This window comes from Notothenia rossii, assembly GCF_949606895.1.
Source record: "Notothenia rossii genome assembly, chromosome: 5".
Lineage (NCBI taxonomy): Eukaryota > Metazoa > Chordata > Actinopteri > Perciformes > Nototheniidae > Notothenia > Notothenia rossii.
The window spans coordinates 66,835,174-66,860,455 of record NC_136903.1 but is presented as its reverse complement, the minus strand read 5'-3'; the positions used below and the strand labels follow the sequence as shown (position 1 = coordinate 66,860,455).

Sequence of the window (25,282 nt, the reverse complement as noted above, 5' to 3'; positions counted from 1 at the left end):
TTTGCTGGCACACCCTTCATCCAAGGCTCCCATCTCCATCACTACGGATGCTTCGGACTACGCAGCCAGCGCGGTGCACGAACAGTGGCTGGACGGAGCTTGGCAACCGCTCGCCTTTTTCAGCAGGCAGCTGACGCCGAGGGAACGCAAGTACTGGGCTTTTGACCAGGAGCTCCTGGGTCTTTATTTGGCTGTGCGGCACTTCCGTTTTTTGTTGGAAGGCCGTGAGTTCACAGCGTTTGTATACCACAAACCGCTCACCTTCGCCATGTCAAAGGTGGCGGAGCCTTGGTCGGCACGTCAGCAGCGGCAGCTCTCCTACATTTCGGAGTTTACCACAGACATTAAACACGTGGCTGGCAAGTCGAACTTGGTTGCCGATTGCCTCTCCAGGGTCGTCATCGGAGCCGTCCAGCTGGGCCTGGATTATGCTCGTATGGCGGCGGACCAGGTCACCGACTCCGGAGTCCAGAGTCTGAAGACAGAGAGCGCTGGGCTGCGCCTGGAGGACGTGGTGTTCGACGACGCGGGCATCACCCTTCTGTGCGACGTCTCTACGGGCCTGTCACGACCGGTCGTCCCCGCCAACTGGAGGAGTCCTGTTTTCGAGGCGGTGCACGGCTTGTCTCATCCTGGCGTTAAACCTTCGGTGCGCTTGGTGGCCGCGAAGTTTGTCTGGCGTGGGCTGAAAAAGGATGTAAGAGTTTGGGCTGGGGGGTGCGTGGTTTGTCAACGTGCTAAGGTGCACCGCCACACGAAGGCCCCTTTGGAGCGGTTCCTAGTGCCAGAGAGGAGGTTTGATCATGTTAACATCGACCTGGTAGGTCCGTTGCCCTCCTCTCAGGGTTTTTCTTACCTCCTCACCATGGTGGATAGGACGACCCGTTGGCCGGAGGCGGTTCCTCTTGTGTCGACTTCAGCCGCTGACGTGGCTAGGGCTTTTATCGCGACGTGGGTGTGTCGTTTTGGCACCCCGTCAGACATTTCCTCGGACAGGGGCTCACAGTTCACTTCGGGGCTCTGGGGCTCTGTTGCAGACAGTTTGGGGGTCAAACTGCACAGGACTACCGCTTACCACCCCCAGGCTAACGAACTCTGTGAGCGCTTCCATCGCTCCATGAAGGCGGCGCTCAAGGCCGGCCTTACGGACAGTAACTGGGTCGACAAGCTGCCCTGGGTGATGTTGGGCCTGAGGACCGCGCCTAAGGAGGAGCGTGTTGTTCCTCCCCGCCGCACGGACTTTGTTTATCTGTGAATTCTGGGGGGGCTTGTGTGGTGACTCTAGTTAACCATAATTCACTTTTGGGTCACAGTTCGTACACAGACCTGGTTTTCAGCGTAACACCGGAGATATAGGTTGCCAAGCTAGAGCTAGCAACGCACTCTAACTTGACTCTCCTCACTGAGTACATGTCTGATACTACTATTGCTTGATGGAAAATAAAGAGTGGAAATCCCTTCTAAATACTCCGCCTCCGACTCCTTCTTACCGGCACTACAATATATACGTTAAATAAGTTATTTAGAGACTATGGATGGCGAGGATAAATGTAATAAAGGGATCTACAAACATTACATTGGTGACCTACAGTGAGATGGTAATAGGCATGCGGTTAGGGCCCTCTTTCCAGGCAGTTTCTGTGGGGTGACACATTCTGAGGTGAGGATGAGCTCATCTGTGCCTCACCTCACCCCACAGTAACTGGCTTGAGCGCGCTCACAAAATAAGTGCCCGCGTTAAATTAGTGCTCGCGCTCCAGCAAGTTACTGTGGGCTTACGAGAGGCAGAGCTCGTCCCTGCCTCACTTCTCATCGCTACCCGTAGTTGTAGCGGAGCTCGGCAAATTTGCTGAAACAAACATGTGTTTGACTTTCATTAGTGAATGAAACTGTCTGCCCTTTATAGTCTGTGTCTAATATTGTGTATTTGTATATATCGTATATATATCCTATATATATGCTAAGGTCCCGCTGCTGACACGATAGCAGTCATTTCGTGCGCATATGTCTAAGTAAACCCATGATATCAAAATCTCACTCCAGCCAGGTACCCAAAGTTGGCAACCCTGATAAAGCAGCTGTACAGGAAGCACACATTTAAATCGGTTTTGCCTGCCGTTTTTGTGTACACACAAGCATTCATCAATAGTTCGGAAAGTGGCGCTGTACCTTAATAATATAAAGGCTTGTATTTGCGTGCATTTCCTGTTCGGAAAGTGACAATGTCCTGAGAGTGGAGGTGTCCTGAGATGAGCGCCTGCAGGCAGGCTCCATGGACCTGTCAGCTCCGGACTGCGCAAAATGCGTACATGAAGCACTACGTCATGAACGCAAGACATCTACCCTCGTGGGGGCGCGCTCATGTGATTGGCTTAGAATTGAGGAGACATCTGATTGGCTATAGATAGAAAAAATTACAAGTACGAATCCGCTGACTGTCAGGGGAGTCTCAAAAAACCCACACACGAATGTACAGCAAGCGGTTTGTGTTTGTAGGTGCAGCGGTTTTAAACGGAAAACAAATATGTGTGGATCAAAAATACATACATGTAAAACTTTTTTCTGTATTTGGTTTTTATTTACATGTATATGAAACGGAACACATTTGAGTGTGCATTGAAAAACACAAGTGTGGATCATGAAATACAAGTGTGAATCCTTTTGCGGATCATGAAATACAAGTGTGAATCCTTCTGTGTGCATGTGTGTATTATGAGACTGTTCTGAGCCCATAGAATACCCAGTGAAGACGATATAGTTGAACGCCCATATACTGTATATTAACCTGCTTAAAGTTGAGATGTTATACTTAAGATAGAGATATAAGTCAAATAAAACCATACATGTTCACATCAGTCACTTTGAGAGAGCTATGGAGGTCTCTGAACTTGTTTTTCTTATTTTTACTCCGTTTCCTGCTTGTTTTAATTGCTGCCAACTTCCTATTATTTTATCCCTACCTTTATGTTTTATCAATGTATTGTTTTTAATTGCTTCCCTGGAGATAAAAAAAATATGTCACACAACCAGTTTGAAAAAAGGGTTAAACGTTCATAAGGATGTGTAAAATGATGATCCTTTTAAAGAATGAAATGTGAGATTAATATCTACTGCATTTACTAAAAACCAGTCTCAGAGTAGGCAAAGTACTTTTTTTTTGACACACTTGATGAAGGGACCACGCAGTTTGCTGGATGTTGTGTTTGTGACACAAGCTGTTGCATCAACTGATATGGGGTCTCTTCTAGTTTTGTGTGCTTCATTGTGTTGCAGATTACTATCCTGTACCTTCTCAGTGTCTCCACGTGAACTGTAGCACCTCGGTGGTCTCTAGAGGACGTGATCAGGGCTCGCTGTGTTCTGGGCTCCTGCATCAGGCCCGGCTGTGGCCCCCATCCAGCTCCACACCGCTCCGCACCCTGCTGAGAGACAAGCAGGGAAAGTGTCTCGCCCGGCTCATAAACCCACTGTAAACACATACTTTGTGAGGACCATACTGGAAACAAAGTTAATATGTTATTCCCGCTCACCAGATCCTCACATACTGAACATACCGAAATAAAGAAGGCCTGCATAATGTAAAAAGTGGTAACATGCAACGGTGGAATGTAACAAAGTACATTTATTCAAGTACTATTTTGACATACTTGTACTTTACTTAAGTGTTTCTATTTTATGCTACAATTTGGAAGCAAATAACTATTTTGTTTTACTCCACTAAATTATTTTATGTACATACAATACATTTGTATGTTATACATTTTTTTTGTACAGTACTTTAACACTAATTTACCCAATGTTTAAAAATAATTTGGGTAATGTGAAAAGAGCCATTCTGCATATTGACTTTTTGATACTTTTAGATACATTTTGCTAATAATACTCTTTACTTTGACTTCTGTAACATTTTCGATTCAGGACGTTTACTTGTAATGTAATATTACTTTTACTGGAGCAAGGGATCTGAGTATTTTATTTAGGGTATTTTATATTACTGCTGTAAATTCTATCAGCATTCTCTAACCCATTTGTTTTTGAAAGGTTTGTTTGAACACGAGATGTATTGAAACATATTTAATGAGCAAATATTTCTTAGGAAAAAAGAAGAATCCAGATCATTCTGTTTATGAAGCCTCATATACAAACCAGATGAGCTGTCAACACGGCATAACATTTTTTAAATATTGATATTGCTGTTTTTAGTCTGTTTTCCATCAAGCATGATTTCCTACATCCAGAGTGCTTTGATGAAGATGTTTGCAGTGATGAAACACAGACACCGTTCACCAAAGATAATCCATCACTGAAAACCAGAAGCCTTAATTATGTTTTGTCATTTCGTTTTTATCTTTGTGTCATCGAGCCTAAGTGTGCTTGAGTTAAGTGTCAGCAGTCTGAGTGTGTTATGTTCAAACTTACTTCGTGTCAATCACCGGACACAAACAGAAACAAAAGCCAGGAAAACATAATTGTATATTCTTTAAATTGAGGATAGCTTTGCAAGTAGCTACCTTTTAAGCATGGCTGAAGAAGTTAGAAAAACAGTTCGCTTGCAAAATGACAGGAATGTAAGCTATTCCTAAACAGCAGTAAAAGGCCTGTAAATATTGAAGTTTACTCCTCTAACTAAAGAATGTATGCCAGCACAGGAAGTGTTCTCGCTTTACAGCCCCACGACAACGGTGCTCTCTGGCTGTCATGGCGTTTTAATCTGTGACTTTTCAGTCGTGGGCTGTTTAACAAAGGAGACACATTGTTCCTATGACTCTGTCTACTCTCTCAAATTGTGTAACTAATTGTCCCTCATAGTGCAAATCAATGAACTGCTGGACTACCCAACTGCTGTAGGTGTTAAATCTGACCTTCACAAGAAGCCTCCTCCCAGGTTCATTATCCAACACTAACCCTAATAATGTATGTTTAAATGCACAAGACAGACATGGTGATTAAAACTGAAAAAAACAAAAAACAGAATACAACAGTTTCATGTAAAAAAAGAAGTATGTTTCTCCAGAGGTTTTCAGTAGTCATGGAGATGCATTGATGAACTGACATGTGAGGTCAGAGGCACTGTAAGGTTGTCTATAACTGAGGTCTTAACAGTGATCTGGGCTGGATCACAGTCTCCTGGCTGAGGCTGCAGCGCCTCACAGTCCACAATGAAGGGAGAAAGTTAAAGATGTTTACAACATGGAAAAACATAACCACAAGATTAAAATTAACAACAAACATATTCCTGAATAAATGGTACCCAAATATTACATGTTTTTTCAATTGAAATGATCTAAACAAATGTCTGTAGACTTCTTCTCTCATTTCAATAGGATATTGTTCTTTGTTTGTTTGTCTCATGTTTGTGGACGATCGTTGCCCTTCACAAATGTTCCTCTCCCTTTTTTAATTAGATTACTAGCCTCACTTCAAAACACTCTTTTTGGAGTTGCCTCTTTGGCATGAGCTGAAAAAAAATCTCTAAACTCTAAGACGTCAGTGTCAGTAAGTGTTGCTTAGAATTTAATTAAAAGACAAATAAAAAGTTTGATTGCTTCCCATTTGAATTTATTGAAGAACTAAGGTTTGTAGAGTGCAAGATAATTTTTTTCGGGGCAATCTCACCTTATCTTTTGCACGATAAGATGCAAGGTAAATCATGACCTACGAACGCATTGAATGTATGCACCATAATACAGACCCCTAAATAATATCTATATTTATTTAGTTGATTAAAAGTTCAGTGAATTAGAATACTTAACATGCAAAGTAATGCTACAAGCTGAGCCATCAAACTATTTGAGATTTAATATGAAATGCGAGAGAATTCCTCTTAAATTAACTGTATTACAGCAGCAGAGAAAATCTCTCTTGTCATGTATAATGTGTCATTTGTGCAAAGAGTATAATGAGTTTTCTGAAAATTACAAGATGCGAATAAATGCCTCATGTTATTTAAAATCTGCAACACTATTATTTCATGTATCATGCAAAAGAGCAATCATGTTAACAGAAAACAAATGTCCCAGTAATTTGAAGCTCAGATTTTGGCCGTCGACACACAGCTGTTGCTCTGTGGTTAAGGAACATGCAGTCAGCAGTCTGGTCTTGCCGTGAAGGAGAATAGCAACATTCATTCAAGCTACTAGGTGGGCTACAACTATCCACATAACGCTGCTGTACAACATTAGTGTGCACTGGGGCATCTCACATCGCATTGAGCCTTGAAGCAGATGGGCTGCAGCAGAACTACCTGATGACTGCACACAGGAAAAATGTTGCTCTCTCAGATAACGGTGATGCTACAGGGAAGGATGTTGCACACCTTACAGTACAACAGGATAATACTATATTGTTAGATCAAGTCTGGAATTGTTATTGCATCACACAAGATCCATTTGCAACAGCCACAAGGACAAATATGAAGGAAAGGAAACAGACATTTACATAAATTATATTGACTGAAGACAATATTTTTAAGATCCTTTAACGTACATCTGACCTGGGATTAACTCGGTATTTAAAATTAGGATTGACTGGTTCACAAGAGAGTATTTGAGTCTAACTTTATACATTTGTTGCTACCTATCTCAGATTAGATGGTTACAATTCATATTCACTGTTCAGGACACGGTCAGGGTCAGAGACGATGTTATTGGCCAGCCTCAATATGTTATTATGGTAAGCTGATTCAAAGAGTTCCTCAAAAGTTTGACCTTCAATATTTGAGCTGATTTTCAATCGGTGGAGCCTGATTGGCCGCTCTGTGTAAAGTTTGTTTAGGTTTGACTTTTGCTTCCTGAAAACGCCTGTCATTCTCACATTGCATTGAGCCTTGAAGCAGATGGGCTGCAGCAGAACAACCTGCACATAGGAAACATTTTGCTCACTCAGATAACGGTGATGCTACAGTGAAGGATGTTGCACGCCCTAACCCGATGAAACAGCTTTTGGATGATTTTGGACAGGGTTTTTGCAGCACAATGTGCAAATGATAATATTGTGGGAAATGTGCTAAAACAACAATGAAAAGTTCCTTATGGAGTAATAATAAAACCTCATTAAAACCCGCAGGACTGTTCTGCAGTTGTGCTCTCAACTTTTAATTGGGCAAAAAGTTGAGTAATACTGCAAAAAGCTGTGTTTTCTATTGGCTGCTGCAAGTGCTTCACACAAATTCGTCAAGTGTGGTTTATCTGTGTTATTATTCATGCTCATATCCTCCCTCTATTTGTGACTGTGTCATAATACACTGTGGTAATTGTTTATTTATTGTGTAGGCTATAATGGACCTTTTTATTTATTTAATATTTTAAATAATGCACAAAATATAAATTATATTTATGTTTTTTAGGTCAACATGTATGATGTGTGGCATCAATTTAGTTTTATCTATTCATCAAATATGATAAATGATATGTTTTGGATAAATATGAATGCTGCATAAATGTGCATGGTGCATTTTACTGCTGTGGATATTCAAGGTTGTGCAGGATGAGGAGTTACATTTCCAGAGTATCATCATCAAATGTTGTTCTCTTGTTAGAACCATGTTTCTCTAAAAAATCAACTATGTTTTTTTTTTTTAAGAAAGTGTCTGTCTAGTTCAATTATAAGAAGATGTTTTTCAAGTTACAAAGGAAAACTTAATCCTTTAATTAGTCAAAGACATTCACATGCGAAATGAATGGGCTGGAAATATGTGACGTTCACTGCACAGAAAGGTTATGAAAATTGTATATTGAAAAGTAACTAAAGCTGTCAAACAAATATAGGCCTAGTGGAGTCGAAAGAAATATATTGCCACTGAGATGTAGTATATAAGAAATACAGGGTTACATGAAGTATTTCCACTTCAGTTAAGTACAAGTCCCATACATTTGTACTTAGGCACAATACTTAAGTAAATGTAAGCCTTTTAGTTTCAGCCACAGACTGTAAACAGTATCAAGGGTTGACTTTGCTTTGTTACATTAACATCAAATTGTTTCTAGAGCCTACTACAGTCTCATGTGTTTTATCCTTAAACTAAACTATCTGCTGAAGCTACTAAACTGACAAAAGTCAATCAGAAACAAACAAACTGGTAGCCATATACAATGCAGCATTGTGAAGTTATAAGAGAGCCCTTTGGTCATAGTTAGCTATGGTTTACATAATTTACAACTTTACTTTGAACGCACCACTATCAAGCAAGGGCGGTTTATTTGAACTGTCACTCTCCCAGCTGCTCAATATTTAATCATTTAACATTAAAAACGACAAATTACGTCTTATGAGCATTTCATAACATAAGCTAGTCCATGCCGTTTCACTTTGAGAGGATATACTCGTTTGTGTTGCATTCAGGGACTCAACTCTCATCAACTGTCGTCTTTAAACGCAGTGGCGGTTCTAGACCAATTTGACGTAAGAAATAAGAAAACAATGCAATACAGTAATTGGTATTTGTTTCAGGACACATATTTATTTCAGATACTTATAGTTACAGTTTTTACGCTGTAATGGGTCCGACTAGAATGACAAATAGCGTTAGTTCCACCTATTCCGTCAGCCATGAAATCGTTTAATCATAAACTTTTTTTTCTTTTCTTTTTCATTTTCAGGGCCACAGGGGGTCCAAAGTCAGTGTTAGGGGGGCACTGCCCTAGAACCACCCCTGCTTAAACGTGATTTCAGGTATGGGAAACAAACATTCTGGACCTCATCTCAACTGTTGAGGATCATCGCTTCTTCTTCAAGCTAAGTAACATGCTGTGACATCTTCCATAATATTCTTCACATCATTTCTCCTATTTTGCAGCGTAGTTTAGTGCCTTAACTCTGCTGTTATGCATCTGGTCAATGTACCCTTTTAAACAGCACACATTTGAACCATTAAAAAAAAAACACAGGTGCAAATAATTACATTAATGATGCTCTGTTGCATTTAAGTGGCCCAGTAAGCCATGCCACTCAGTAGCATGCACAATACCTGCAGCCATGGGTGCTATTAGGCTGTCTTTGCTACGGCAACGTTTTAGGGTTTTAAATCCACCTATATTTCTGGATTAGTTGGAGGTGTTGCTGTTTTTATGGGCAATGGCTGAGGCCTGGCCCTAATGTGGAAGGAGCTCACTAAAAGGTCCAATCCCCTCTTAGTTTGAGTTCCCCGAATCGTCCAATAGAGTTCATATAACTTTCTCATAAAAGTCTGCTTCTGTATCCAACAGGTTCTGGGATAGAGCTGAGCATTAGTTCTGCTCTGCTATGCTAGGTTTGGCATATGTTTGTTGCTAGTGATTACATCAGAACTTAGACACTAAATATCTCCTCCTAACTCTGTCTTCACATAATAAATCCAGTTTTCAATTGCACATGAAAACACTGCAACACACTGATCGATCATAAACACTTTACAGAAAATGAAATTCTGATTATTAATGTATCAATTGAATTCTTAACCTCAAAGTCCACATTTTCCCTGGTCCCGGAATCTTAAATATGAATTTGTTTTCTACTTGTAAACTGATTGTATTTGTGTTTAGCACAGTTAAAAAAAAAAAAATAGCCTCTACTCTTGGGAATTTTAATCAGCAATGTTTAAATGAACCATGGACACACCTACAGTACATAGAACTATAGTATATTTGTAAATGTACATTGTTTAATTTTACACTCTGTTTGCCTTATTTTATGTGAGATATATGTATTTTATCTTATTCCTGTAACTTATTTCCACCACTATATTTATTGCACCAATTTATGCCTTTTCTTCCATGTTGGGAATATTACATGTTGCTTTAGACTTGAGATTTTAATTGCAGAAACTATGCTGTAGTTTTTGTGCATACAGTATGGTCTGATATTTGAATCTTAAATAGAATAAATAATTGGGAGATTATCAATGCAATAAAAACACAAGTTGTAACCCAACTTTGCAATATTGTGGTCTTTATATGCCATCCTTCCCTGCTCTTCTACTCTCTTTTTCTGTGATGGTAGCTTTAGTGTGCTGCTGCTCATGTGCAAACTCTACTGTGACTCTTTTGCTGTTGCTTCAGTTGTTATGCTGTTATTTCAGCTTCAGCTGCTTCACCCCAGCATCCACCTGTACAATCCTGCAGGAGGCAGTTTGTTGTTTTCACCACCCTCCCGATTCTGCTGAGCCTGTTGTTCTAAAGTCGTGTTTTCTCATGGAGTGTGATTATTATGTTAACATTTCTTGTTTTAGAATAGTTCCAGGCTTCTTAAGGTTCGTTGTGAATTAACCAAATCAATTATGTGGTCTGTTAGCCCTGAATAAAGAGGCCACCCACAGCCGCTGCCCTACATCTCATTAACTCTAATGGAGTCGTTTTAATGAGCCCGTCTGGGATGACTGACAAGCAGCCACACAATCCAGTCTGCAGACTAGAACAATCCACCTCCCTCTGAAAAAGAACATGGCAGTGGCTTCATTCTTATGGTAAAAGTCACACAGTCCTGCAGGAAACCCGACCCCCCCGGTGCAGGCTCCCGTTCAGAGAGGAAGGGAGGTGCAGGTGACTTTATCTGAAAGCCACCAATGGGCTTTGAGTGACAGGCTGCTCATTACACTGCTGCGGTCATTCATGCAAAACTGCAAAGCTTTGTGCTGAATTCAAGCCCTCAAACGCAGGGTTTCCTGGAATGACATCCATAGTAAAATATACAAATACTAACGTTTTTAAAACGATAATAATAGAAAATAATGTGTAAAGTGTTTTTTCTTTGCTTCCAAAACAGTCTTGCATGTTAGTCTGATAACAAATGTGGTGAAGTGTTCAGGCTTTAACCAAAAATGTACGTTCAAATGAGTATCATTTTAAAAACTGCAACTTAGTGGAAATAAAAAATCCATAACTTTGATTCCAAACAATAATCCAACTTTTGACAATTATTTAATCTGTTCAAATAAAACCAAAACTGCGCACAACATCGTGATTATAAACTTATCATTTTTGATTTCAAGGAATATAATGTACGAGTCCGTTATGCAAACATGTTTAACCGTAATTGCTACTGTAAACATCTTCCATTATATTTAAGATCTAATCTATGTGAAATACATTTAGTAAATTGCTATTGAGAAATGCAGTTTAAATTAGCTTGGAAAAATGGTAATTGGGTGCCAATTTCTTTGATGAAGATATTGAAGAAAACATTTTTTATACAGAACTGCTATTTTCAATAATGTCAACAATATTGAATATCATGTGACTTTTTCCCCTGCAATCCTAAATTAAACTTGGCATCATTTTATGTGTGTGTGCCTTTTTTAGTCTTCATCTGAATTTCAACAACGTTTTGGAAATCCTCTTGACGTGAGGATAAGTCATTTCAAATGTTTGCACTCCCTGCCAATCATATGTGAAAAGAAGCTTGAAACTTTTAAATATTTGTCCTCTTTATGACTTAATTGCTATCTGTCACTGTTTTGCTGCGTGCGTGCCACTATAATTATACTTTAGTTGCTTTAACTTTCAACCTCTGCTATGTCTAGTGTGTACTTCTTCAAATCTTAATTGACGCATTTGAATCCATAAATTAACCATGCACGCAGCTCTGTGGTGATTTTATAGAAACACAGGGACAGGCAGCAAGTGTCGTTACTTGAAGTGATTTTAAAGTCCAAGGTAAATAGACCATAATGTTGCTGCAATGGCAACCGTGGAGTATATTTCTTCCTGAGGCTAATTTCTGTATGAGTCGAAAACAGGCGACGTAAAGAGGCATGGAAAGAGAAGAGGGCAGTGTTATTAGAAAGATAGACAAAGCTATGTTCTGCTTTCAGTAGAGGAAGGAGTGAATACAATCCACATTTGCTGAAAGACTTGTCATCCGTGGTTTAGCACCAAAAGGTGAATGAGTTTCCGTCCTTGTTCTCTTAAATAATATTCCCCTTGGCTGTATGGTGAACCGTTTTTCTTTCTGAATGCAGATCTTGCATCAGTCGGCCCTCGGTGGATTCAAAGTCTCTTTGAGAAAGACTCAAGCACGTCAACACAGCGGCAGGAAGTGATAGCTGTCAGTGTGTTCAACACAGTAACACATTCATTTGAGTTAAAGATAATGGCAATGGGTCAATGAAACATAACTGTTGGTTAAGCTTTATCTGTAAAAAAGGATATTTTACCCAGAAGATACTGGGAAACGTATAGGCGAAAGAAGATCAAATGAATCGTTGAGGGAATTTATAAACAGACTGCAGTTTTAGTTTCAGGGTGAGGTCGATAAATGTCAGTCAACATCCATTTTGGTGGTCCCCAGTGAACATTAGATCCTCCTTATTAAGATGAATTATTTGCTGTTTTCAAATAAGAGCTTCAGACTTATTTGACGAGTGTTTATTTTCTTTGGATGAAATGAATAAAAACACACTTTTAAAGCCCAATGTTTTATCCATAGACTATTTCATTGCATCACAACAACTTTCTTACCTCACACTATACGTGTGCTTAAACACAAATGTGAACATTGCAACACGTTTACGTTTTTAAAGCCGACCTGCCTCAGCTTGTCCTTTAGTTTTAGTGAAGTGAAATGTCTTATTTTGTCCTTTGGCAACTAGTCAAAGGAAACATGTTAAGCGGTATAATAGCATGCAATTGAAGCCCATCATTTCCTTTTTTCCCCCAGAATGCAGTCCTGTTGCATCTCGTTGAGGCAATTTTCTGTTTCACTGTTATCAGACAAGTATGTGGGAAACCGTTTCAAACGAAGTATGACCCGCGGTTGAGAAATGGGGCCTCTGCTGGCAGTCGGTTGTGATTTAAGGCAGATGTGTGAAAGTTTGCCTGGCGCTGAGACCTGAAGATAACATCAGGTCCGGACTGAGACCGAACGGAGTGAAGCCAAAGAGCCGGATCAGGAAGGGCCAGCAAACACTTTTAATCTAAAGCTTTAAGTGATGCACCAGAGAGAACAACATCTGGATGACAATACAGTCCTACTGTTTATGTTTCTGCCATAGGATACACAATCTGCAGGAATAATAATGTTGCTTTCATTTAGTATTTCTAAGCTGTTCCCACAAGAGGACCTGCTTCTTGTTGACTATTCAGTTTATACATCACTTTGCATGCACAAAATCTGTTCATGACGTTAAATATAAGTGAAAACAGAATGCGTCGTTAAGTGGTTTTCTTTACGGTGCCCAAACCCAACAACGTGAGTAACAATCGCTGCCGATGACTGAAAAACCCACATGAAAACGGCAGATTTAATGAGAACATTTTTGTTACTCAGTGATGGCTGTGTTTGGTCTCACTGTACTGACGAAACACAGCTGACCCCAGTCTCTATACACAGCGTCAGTAAACAGGCTCCGCTCCACACGCTCCACATGAGTTCAATAAAATCAATGACAAAAATGATGCGAGGGGTCATCGTGAGTGTTGTTGAACAATGCAGCGGAAGTTTATGATCAAACTTTGGCAGAGCTCCGTCGCTTGAGATGATATTAATAATATGATCTACTTGTGAATTTGGCTCGGTTACGGGTTGAACCGCCTCAGTGACCTGGTGCTCAAGTTCTCCTAGCATTGATTTTAGTTTTTGTTACAGGATTATGGCCAAGGAGGACATAATGACGCCAGATCAGATATGGCAATCAACGCTTGGACACGATAGCTGCTCTGATTAGGAAATGATTTGGCTAGACCTTTAAATCCTCCAGTGTCAACACTTGGCTAATGTTAAATCTCATTGCCGTCATATTAAAACAAATCATGCAGATCCTTTAAAAATGTGGTGCCAGACACATCTTTTGACACTTCTGGGTTTTTGCTGAAAAACATTTATTTTTCACACAGTTCTCTTTAGCTGTGGAACTGCAGGAGAAGACTCATGTTGACACCTTCTTGTTTGTTGCTGTTTGTGTCTGTCAGCAGTTCTTCTGAAGAGCAACAGTTCAAACTAGCAAAGCATGTTGGTTTGAAAACATTATCCACAAAATATTCTGGGTATTAGAACAATCCAGCTGTCTTTTGTAAAATATTAAGATGTGATCTTCTCTTTTTGTCATTATAAAACAAAATACTATTGTACTAAGAGGCGTATGTTACGTTTTTTTATGAAAAGTACACAGTACTATAAGTTAAAAGTACCACATTTTGGCTTTGGACCTTCTCCTTCGAGTAGAAATTCTGAAGCTGGTCAAAAGATCTTTCCCATTTCCCTCTCTGGCATTTGTTTCCATCCTTGCTTTGACATTTTGTGGAAAACTCTTTCCAAATTGATTGTTTAAAGTCTGGGTTCACTGAGCGTGTGATCCATCTGCACCTTTTATGACCAATTAAACGGCTTCTCACATATACGCTGACACCTTTGTGGCTCCTTTTTGCTGAATCTTTTGTTTCCCTTACTGTAATTTTCCGTAACCCCATATTATGGTTACACCTTCTTCAAATAAATTTCCCTCTGCTGTTATGGCAGGTAAATAAGGGGAAACCAAAGAAGCAGCAGTAGAAATGCATATGTGGTGCTTTGATTGACATTTTCTCTTTCAAGTACATTTGACTGTTTGTATCCTGTAACTCTCATTGGTCTGTGCTTTAACCTTATTTGTTCTTAGAGGCTCAAATCAAAAAGAAGTTTCCTTTTACAAAATTGTTATTATAATCTAGTCTTATGAGGAAATTACATCCTTTTTTGGGAACACTTATTTAACAATCAAATAAACATTAGCTATTTTTTCTGTAAGTTTCCCATCTCATAATAACAGGGGGTTACAGGGTCAAGTTGTAGTTGGCGTGCTGGATGACGGTTGTGATTCACGGTGTGTATGTGTGTGTGTGTGTGTGTGTGTGTGTGTGTGTGTGTGTGTGTGTGTGTGTGTGTGTGTGTGTGTGTGTGTGTGTGTGTGTGGCCTAATTGTAACACACACTCTCAAATGATGAGCGACTCCCGCTCTCAAGGCACTTCATGGGAGAGTACTGTAAATGCAACTCAACCATAGGCACAGTTGTATGTCATTTCTATCCCCACAGATACTCACATTTACACAGTTTATGTTATTTTTAATCAGCTCTTTTGAGTTACGCCAGGAAACATTTTAAACATGGACGGATATTCTAACTGTCATCTGTGGTCCCAGAGAGATGATCCTCCCGAGTTATTAAGAGTTGTTTTTCAGCTATAGATTTTTGTACAGTAGCTTTCTTTTCATGCGTTGTAAATGGGTACCATAGTCCTTGAACCTTGCCCGAGGCCGCAGGAGATGATGGGACATGTCTGCACAGAAGGATAGATGCTGATGGAATTATATATGACGGCTGGCTAATCGGGTTTGATGCTGGTGAAGGGAGGAATAATACAAGCCCTCTGTAATTATGGCATTTAAAGCCCTGCTCTATTGGGAGACAGGAGAGGAAAACATTTATCAAATGATTCATCGTTTGAATTAAACATTGATTGATTTGAATGGGGTTCAAAGTTGAATTCTTATTATTGGTTGCACAATGAAATGCAGTTGGGTTTAACCTGAAATGATTTATTTTTTCACTCATTCTTCACATAAATATTTATGCCGCTGTACTCCTCAGCTGCTCACCAAAAACTCTGTCAGGAAAAAGAGTGTTTGCCTTCATCAATATTTATTAGCTGCCGTGTAACCTCAGGAGTGACAGGGAGTGGGATATATTTACGCTAACAAAGTTGTAAATCCCTGATATAGGAGCCTTACGGCCATACTGGCCAGCAGCTGAATTTCAGCCATGGTTTTGCTGCCAACATTGAAATATGAACTTAATTGAACTTTGACACCCTATATTCCCTCGTCCACACGTCCAATATAATTCTCGCGTTGACTGGAAGAGGAAAAGTTAACTCCATTACAAAACACATCAGAGTCAAATTGAGGTTGTCATAACTTCCCAATTTGCACTAACTCTTCGTCTTGTGTGTTTAGTTTGAAGCCGGTGATATAAAAGCTTTTATTGTATACAACATTTGCTCAGCACCACTATAGTGGTGCTGAGCAAATGTTGAGTATGGTCACCAGGTTAGGAATGGAAAATAAATACAACTAACAGGTGCAAGAAAACAAGATACTGTACTGGTAAAAACCCATTTGTATTGAGGTCTGTATTAAAAAAAAAGAAAGAAAGTGAAACAGTAAATATATCGCTTTAAAAAAGTAGTTATATCTCTAATAAAAGAGAAACCTCGCAAGAAAGGGCTAATTACATTACATCTTTAAGAAAGCAAATTCTCAGATCAATGGAAAGAAAAGCAGTCGGATGTGTCTCTGCAGGAACAGGTTTGTGTTTAGGCAGAAAGCTGTAACACCATGGTTCTGCTCAGATGGCCCGTACAGCATCTGTAACCAGAGTCCAGCCTGCCCTGTGCATCCACCTGTGGAACAGATTGTTCAGCGATGAGGAATGCTTGTCTGCAGAAAATCTCCACTGTAGTAAATTGTTGCTTTGCATACCAGAGGGTAAAAATGTGGCGTTCTGTTCTTTTTCTATTTTACATGATAACACCCTTCAGAGTGAGTCCACTACTGAATACATAAAATGCATCACATTGTCTTCATGAAAATGGGAAAACACTTTTAAATAAGAACAGATCTAAATAATGGTGCAATATGTCGTCTGTAATTCAATTATATTGCAGCCAAAAAGAGAAGTTCATTTTGTGTTGGACCAGAACTAGCAGTCATATTCCCATTGGAAAACTTCACTTATCTCTATATAAAAATTTCTCTTGTATCCAAAATATTGGAAGGACACGAAGAAGGAAAAGTTGAATATTTTTTAACTAGGAAGTTGGCATAAACTTAGGAAAGAACTTTTGAAAAAAGGTTTTATTTGTTATATTAATTATTACTTAGACATTCTCTAGTTTCAGCTTGTTACATTTGACAATGTTCTTTTTTTTTTTCATTGTAAATGAATAATCTTTGGATAAAGACCCGTTGGTTTGACGAAGAAGCATTTTGACCACTTGAACTTTCACTCTAAAAAAAATACGCCGCGGCTCTACTTAAATAAATTGAGGTAACAATTTGCGTTGATCTTTTTAAGTATTTCCAATTTAATAGATTATCAAGTTAATCCGAGTACCCATTGATAATCTGATTAACTCAATTAGTTCAGTACGACAAACATAATTGCTTTCACCTTTAAAAACTAAATTAGGTTGAACCAACTTAATTTGAATCGTAAAGATGGAGTGATATTAAATTGCATTTTGTTTAATTTAAGCTGTTGTCATTTATTTATTTAAGTTCATACTACTCAAAAATTGTTACCTTAATTTGTTTGAGTATTAGATACTAATTTATTTTAGTCAAAAATAACATACACATTGAAGTTCCACTTGTTAACAGTTTATTTTAAAATGTTTGTTACACAATTACCTTTTTATAACAAATGTTCTCGAATATGAAATAAAAGTAAATACAAAAATGTAAATAAACGCATGAACCTGCTTCCAACGTTTTTAACTCTTTTGGGTATAGGTTAAGTGCATATTAGCCCTATTAGCATCGCACAGGCTCTTGTCACATCCGAGACCTGAAGGACTTCTGTTCCTTCAAATCACTATTCTTGCATCTGCAGCCCTGGTCAAGACAGTCTTCAGCATCTCATTGCTAACTTCCACTTCACCATCCTGGAATAAGTAGATTACAAAATACATTTCAGTGTTTTTGGTGCAATCAGATTTGAAAACATTGCATTGTGTTTCAGGTTAACAAAAGTTACAGTATGATTTAAGCATCGTCTTTACTTACTTAAGTTTTCCTTGAAGAGATCCTCCTTTTCACGAAGACACACCACGAAGCATCGTATAACAACCTCTTTTATTCTTTCCACCAAATCATCCTTAAAAGGAGAACATTTTAATGTTGAGAAAGAAAAACAAAGGCTTGTTTGCAAAAACTGAACGTACCGGGCATTGTCAGTTGCTGTTCATATTTATTTTATTGAGTTTTTATCAAATGTAACGTTAATTCTGACAAGAAAATATATATATATATATATATATACATACTGTATTACAAATAATGAACTTTGACTGCAACTGTGAAACAAAGCATAGGCTACAGGAGGATACAAACAGCTAGCTAATCAGTATGCTATGCATGCTACAGTAGCTTAAAACAAGTAGCTGATGATACCTTACAGCTTGTGTTACACTGTGTTATGCAGTAAACAGCTGTTGTAAATTAAGCTGAACAAAAATGGCTACTTACCAGGTAACTTGATAGATTATTAGGTTAAAATCCTGTTGTTCCACTGCTACCAAGTGTTTTGCTTCAAGGATGAACGCAGATTGCTCCAACTCAACATGCGGTTGCAAAGTCCGGGCGTGTGTTCGGTTTTGAAACTATACCGTTGAAACTCAATAGATATGAGTTACTCTAACTTAATATATCCCTATAATTGAGCGAGCGCAGAAATGTTTTTTCAAAATCACTACATTTGTAAGTAAAGCATTTTTTTTTTCTTTTTCAGTTTGACCGATTTATTAAAATGAGTTGTAAGCTCATTTTACAAGTTGAGGTAAAAAACTAAATGTTCTATGTTGAAAAAGTATTTTTTTTTAAAGTGGAATTTACTAACCCCATGAATTGTTTTTTAAAGTGTTGGCTAGGGAAAATTGTGTTTGATAGTCTCCCTCTTTGTATTCGTTAAGGACTAAACAATGTATCATTTCATTTAAAAGACAAAGGAGATGTGTACCTATACGAAGAATCAATGAAATTCCTCAACAGAGTATATTTGTCTTTAAGATTTAGTAGACATGTCAGATAAGGATGCATGGCGGGAACACCTTCCAAAGTCATATCAACTTAATAACCACCTTAGTTTAAGAGGTATTTTATTACTCAATGTTCAGCAATCAGCATAAATCATAGTCATGACACTCAGAAGCATGCATGTACATGTGCTCCAGGGGAGTCATGATCCATAAATCAAACATGTAGTGAAATATACAGCAGATAAAAAACATATATTTTCAAATTCACATACTTGGCATAGTGTTGTGGATATCATCTGACATCACCTGGCATCTCGTACATACTGGCTTCATGCATTTATGATTTATTTATTTAAATAAAGTGGAGCAAGGGGGCAACATTCGAAGTAAGCTTTTGTGTATACTTTTCACTTTTATTAGAAAGCAGAAAAAACAGCAAGTTCACTTTGAAGGCAGCATGAGCACCAACCACAGAAAAAGTAACCGCAAGTTCAAAGATTCCTCGAAAGTCTAGATGACAATTGGTCTTGAAATGAATCCAATGAGGACGGATTTAAAAATGAACTAGAAATAACCCATTCAGAGATAAATAATATTTTTCTTATGACCTTTTATTAATTAAGCTCTGAGCCCATCATCCTACCTTCAGCTCCCCCCTCTGATTTCATCACTCTGACTTCATCACTCTCTTTGTCGCTGTAAACTGACCACTGCCTCTTTTGTTGGAGCCAGAGAAGCCTCCCTATTGATCGTTCAGTTTGTTATTCCTGCCTGTTGATAACAGCCATATGGTTTAGTTTATAAATGAGTTGCTCTGTTCCCATATTTACTATGCAGCGTAAAGGCTTCCTTTGAACTTGGAAACTGTTAAACACTGCAAACATCTAGTGATTTTCCTCCAGAGTGCAAATGAGTTCATGAAAACATAATCATACCTATCCAAAATACATATATTTAAGGTGTGTTAAAATTCTGCATAATGGCAAATGTACAGTATAAAAAAGTACTCGTCAAAATAGCATAGCAAGTCTTCTCGAGTATAATCACCAGCTATTATGTCAAGAATGCAATAATTTGTTTTAAGTCTGCTGCACACAAAACTACCCTGCAGCTATAGTTCCTTGTTTCCAACCCAACATGCCATACAAATACAAAAACTGTGCAGGAATGCTTTTAGAATATCAGCCCAAGGAGACGAGTGCAGATTTGATCGCTGCTATTGTAACCTGATGAGCCAGAGGCCAAGCTTGAACAGTTTCTGAGGGGATGGAGGAGATGATCAGCTCCCTGTTGGGTCTGATCTCCAACCTTAAACCCTCTTTAGATGTAAAAGAACACAGTATTTCAGATAGTTCCTCAGCAGGTTTACTATCCTAAAACATAACAGAAAAAGTGTCCAAGTGGTGCATGTAGAGTTTACCTTCACAAGGGTTTTACTTTAACATGAAAGCTTCACATCCAAAAATATAATACATAATAATAATAATATAAATACAATTCCTTTCAATTGTCTGTATAATAGTCTACTTTTTAATCTAATGCAAATCATGCTAACATATTTTGTTGCTTTGTAGTATATAGGGTAGTACGTTTCTGTAGATGCATGCATTGAAGGTAAATTAGTCCTCTACCTCTGCAGAAGCTCTCTCTTCTCTCCACTGATGTTAGACTCCTGAGGATCACTGAAATATATCCCAGTTTGTGTCCAATTTCACAAGATGCCAGGGAGCGGAAGGACAGATTCTTCGTCAATTATCTCCAACAGTCCTTTCTGAGTCTTGCACTTGTTTGAAAATTGTTCTAAAAGTAAGTGAGAAGCGTCCCAGAGAGTGCAGGCTCCGACTGCCTGCAGAAAGCCCCAGGTCCTAGAGCCCGCCCACTGGGGGCCACCAACAAGGGACTTAAAGAGCATCTTGCAGGTTGTTTTTTTTCTACATTTATGCTTAAACTTGCTTGAAAATTACAATTAAAAAAGTGAATGTAGGATTTGATATGTTTTACGAGACATAAGGGCAGGAATTCAGAGGGAAAGGAGCAATTTTGAGCTCTGCTCTTAAAAACTGCTTTTTTTTAAGGTCATACGTCAAACGCGTCATATTACATCACAAAGGGTAAACATCTCCGCTCTCTGACCGCGGGTATAGTTAGTAGTTGCGTTGAGTTGAGCGGTTGTGTTTTAGTGAGCTGGTATTTTTCGGTAGTTTTACATTATATTTCACCATTTGTAATCATGGTGCAGTATTGTGTTTGTGCAGGTTGCACAAATACCAGCCTGTCAGGACATCGAGTCCACAGTAAAAAGGACCGGAGCTAGAATTTCGTTCCTGGGTGCGTTGTGCATCCACCTCCCTGCAGCACATACTCTCCACAGCTTTATCAGGAAACCGTATTACTTCTCTCTCCCCCCCCTTCGCTGCTCCCTCTCTCTCCCCTCCGGTACACGGCACCGTAAGACATAGTGTGGAGTTGCATTAGGTAACGCTGTGGTGGCTGTACTGCTCCAGCCGTCTCCTTTGTGTTTGTTTGTTTCCCCCTGTCTGTGTTGTTTGTGTGTGCGTGGTGGTTGTCACTCCTGGCTCCCGGCTCAACCTCCACTCACCTGCTGCAATCAGCTGGGCACCCTCCCCGACTACACACCTGCTTTCCATCAAGCCATTTACAACGGCATATCAACGGAGGCTCCACAACCTTTCTCCGCCAGATCGTCAAGTATCAGCCGTATCTCGCGTCTCTCCTCCGGTACACAGCACCGTAGTGTGGAGTTGCATTAGGTAACGCAAGATACGGCTGATACTTGCGCATTAGTTTCTGTTATGGATCAGTATCAACAGTCCTGCCAGCAACGTTACTATATTATCAATACTACTTTAGTTATAGCCTGATATATGATAGCTAACTTCACAATGTTGTGATGTGACGTTAGCTAACATGCTGTAGCTAACGCCGGTCACTCACCAAGATAGCTGCCCAGTTCTCCACTTGTTCTCCTCACACCACAGCTCAATTTCTCTCCGATGGCCGTTATTTCTTCTAATCCTAGGCTGCTCCTGGTCTGTTGGATGCCTAGCAGGCTCATAATTATAAGGTTGTGGTCCATCAAATGCATTCGAATATTCATGTTCAACTTCTTCTGTGTCGAAACTAGCATTGGGATCCATGTTTATTAATACGTTACACCGGCCGCTCTCCCCCTTGTATCCCCCATGTTACGTCACACGCGGGAGGCCACCCACGTGCCGAGGCTTTTTTATGCGGAAGTGAACATTTCTTACAAAAACGATGCTAGATGTCACTGTAGTGTATATTTCTGTATTTTTTTTTTGAAAATCTAGTGTATTCATCATTTTCCTACACATTTATTCACAGGTGTCTTTAACCTGTAAGTTGCTCTTTAAATCACTCCCGAGTCAAATATCTCAAACAATATTCAAATGACAATTTAATCTTAAAAGGTCACTGTGACCTCAGAAAAAATGACTTCAATGAGTTAAGAATAAAATGTGCTTATTATGAAACTTTCACTCAAATATTTAGTAGAATAAATCATAAGTAATGGACAGACGTGGATGTAAACTTGACTGGTTGGCAGAGGTGTGCAACTGTGACTTATTCATTATATTTATTTCCAATTTATTACAGTTATTGCTTTTACTTTATTATCCGGTTCTTTAAGCTCCACAAGGGATCTATAAAGGACCCATTTTCTGATTATGTAACACAAAGTAGAAATCTCAGAAAAGCTTAAAAATGTCTCGGAAAGTATTGTTATCTCCTGTGTTTAGCCATTTTGATGTGGATATCCTCTTGTCAAAAGCAGCAGCAGATGTTTCACAGAGACAGATGTTTATGAGATCAGCTTCTATGAGCACTATTACACAGATCAGAAACTTTCCAAGGTTTTCCATGAGCAGGGGTGCCGCCAGGGATTTTGGGCCCCATGAAAAGATATCACATTGGGTCCCACCACCAGGCACAGGCCGCGCCAACCAAGCACAATTGCTGTAACCACACCTCCAGAACCCAACCCACTCATTTATGCTTTAAATAACTCTACCTGTACAGGCTCGAATCTATCTTGTAGTCCAATACTAACCGCACAATATTTACTGACACTGAGCGGTGAACATATAACACTGCAGACTGCAAATTCTACTGCAACATTCTGCTGCAGTAGAATTCACTATTTGATATAACACTAACATTCCTGACAATAGATCTCAATAGTCATCTTTTATGGTGTACATGCCTTTTTAATAACATTTTTGAATGGAACATTCATAAATCAAAATAAATATAACTTAAATATACATGACCTCTTAAAATTAAAATAAAGTGAACATTAACACCAATATCATTTATAAAATGCTATAACAAAAAAAACAACATAAGAAGCAGATTTTTTTATTAAATATACATACCAACTACAAAATAAGAGGGTATTAAAGTGTAAATGGACAACAAAACGAAAATGGAAGTCAAAAGGCCTGATGGTGGTGCTAAATCAGAGCCTGTTACCTGTTCTCAGTCTTTTTCTCGTCATGCATCTTGTGTGTAGTGATCCAATATCGTTACCATAGCCTTGCCCTTTAACAGTTATTACGAGCCCTTGCTCAGCCTTACTCACCAAGAGCCCAGCGCCTAAACTTCTTACATGCAAAGTCACTGATCAAGTCCTTGAAGTCCAGCTTTCTAGCCAACTGGCTTTCAATGGACAGCATGGCAAGACTGCACAGCCTTATGGGGGGGCTGCTGAGCCTAGAGATGGATCTGTTGGTCCTGGCACCAGGGGGAGGGACAACTGATTTAGTATGAATAGCTGCTAAAAATGTACCTGCATTTATTAAATGTCAGCTAAAAGAGGAGTGAAATTAAAATCCTCAGCATTTTCTGTGAAGATATTAACAGTAGGCTACTTAATGTCAGCAAAACATTACAATGATTATTTACAATGGACTAAGCTTAGCTAACAGACTAATTTCCACCACTCATGGACCACCACACCCACCTTTTCTTTTGAAAAATTGGGTGACATGCTGTCACCCTTTAGTCCCTCTCTCTTGTCTTTCTCTCCTTTCATTTCTTTTTTGAAAGCCTGACTTTGTTAGTCGTTGAGACATCGTACACACGTAAATACTAGCATACCTCCTCACATGCTCTCACTCTCTGCCAGAAAGTGCGGTGCCGCACAGTGTTTGGAGGCAGGACCAAACCGTTACATATAAATGTAGGGGGGTGTACAGAGGCTTTGGATAATTAACTTTTGGAAGAAAAAAAGTTAAATGATTCGTAAGTTTATTGAGTACATTATCAATTTAACGTTATATTAATGTTAATTGTTGATGATTGATGAAAGGTTACTTAAACATTTTTTCTTCATGTTCTAAAAATGTTACGGGCCCCTGTCAGTCACGGGCCCTTAGAATCGTCCTAACTTTTCACCCCCTTACGGCGCCCCTGTCCATGAGTGTACTCATTTGGCTGATATTGTAGTCAGTGATGCTGAACTGGAATATAATGTTTTTCCTATCACCCGAAAATAATTAAAAAGTATTTAATTAATTGACAATTCTCCTCAGAGTTATTGCAGGTGCTTGTCTTCCCCCCAGATGGTAAATTGGTGAAAGTGTTCAACTTTTTCGACGCTGACGTAATTGACGACACCGACTCCAACACAGGATATAGTTACTGTGTTGGTATATGAAACACTGAGAGGTTGTGTGAGTGTATGGTGCTAATGTTTCAAAAGGAGATTTGATCTTAGAGGCGAGACAGGATAAACTAATCCAGGTGTGGAAAAAGTACATATTTGGCTGTGAGAGGGTCTGATGGATCCTTGTCCCTCTCATCCTGTTGAGTCCCTCCTTTCCTCATAAATGAAATAATGGTTGAGTTTTATTTCAAATAAGGGCTTCAGTGTGTTCGTATTTATGTCACTAGCAGCCTCACACATCTGGAACCTTAGAAGACCATGTGGAAGCAAAATCTTCTTACCATATTACACAAGGTTACACTCTGGCGTTGATTATTGCTCTGACCCTTAATGGCATGTAGGTCATTTTAAGGGTAGCCATGTTTAAAAAGGTGCTCTCTGATTTTGCTGATAATTTTTCAGCTAGTTGTAGCTCAATGCTACATGCTAAATGCTAAAAGGATTAGACTAAATTATTTCTCTAACATTACAGTTACATTTAGACCCCTCTTTAGTGAATCTAAAAGACCAGACATGACAGACAAGTAACATTAGTGGCTTCTTCCTGCTTTGGCACTGAAGGGCTTTGGGGATTTGAAGCGCCTGGCCCTCCCGCTGATCTCCTGTAAAACTCATTTGCAGGAGCCCATTTAGTCACTCAGGCCAGACCAGACCTCATCTGCTGTTTATCACAGATTTCGGACATCTTTAGACATGTCCTGGAAAAAACTTAATGAAGGAGGATGGATTGCCGGGAAAAAGCTCAACTGAGGAAAAAACTAAAGTCTCAAATGGTTTTTTTCGGTGACATTTGATCAATGTTTCCAGAGTTCAGATGTGAACAGACTTTATGTGATGTATCATTACCACACAGGTTGCCTGAAGGAAACA

The 25,282-nt window shown here is 39.2% G+C and overlaps 1 protein-coding gene across 5 annotated transcripts in view; it reads right to left on the bottom strand.

Moving 5' to 3' along the window:
- Positions 1–25,282, bottom strand: part of ngfb (nerve growth factor b (beta polypeptide)) — a 61,693-nt gene that overhangs the window by 9,332 nt on the left and 27,079 nt on the right. Inside the window, exons 1-2 of one of the 5 annotated variants that reach the window (XM_079683728.1) lie at positions 21,658–21,712; positions 3,289–3,419 (exon numbers count right to left, since the gene is read on the bottom strand). The gene's annotated coding sequence lies outside the window, so the exon portion shown is untranslated. Of the gene's footprint in view, positions 1–3,288; positions 3,423–20,333; positions 20,475–21,657; positions 21,713–25,282 lie in introns of those variants that run through there. The other 4 variants (XM_079683724.1, XM_079683726.1, XM_079683727.1 and 1 more) reach the window with 4 other exon arrangements.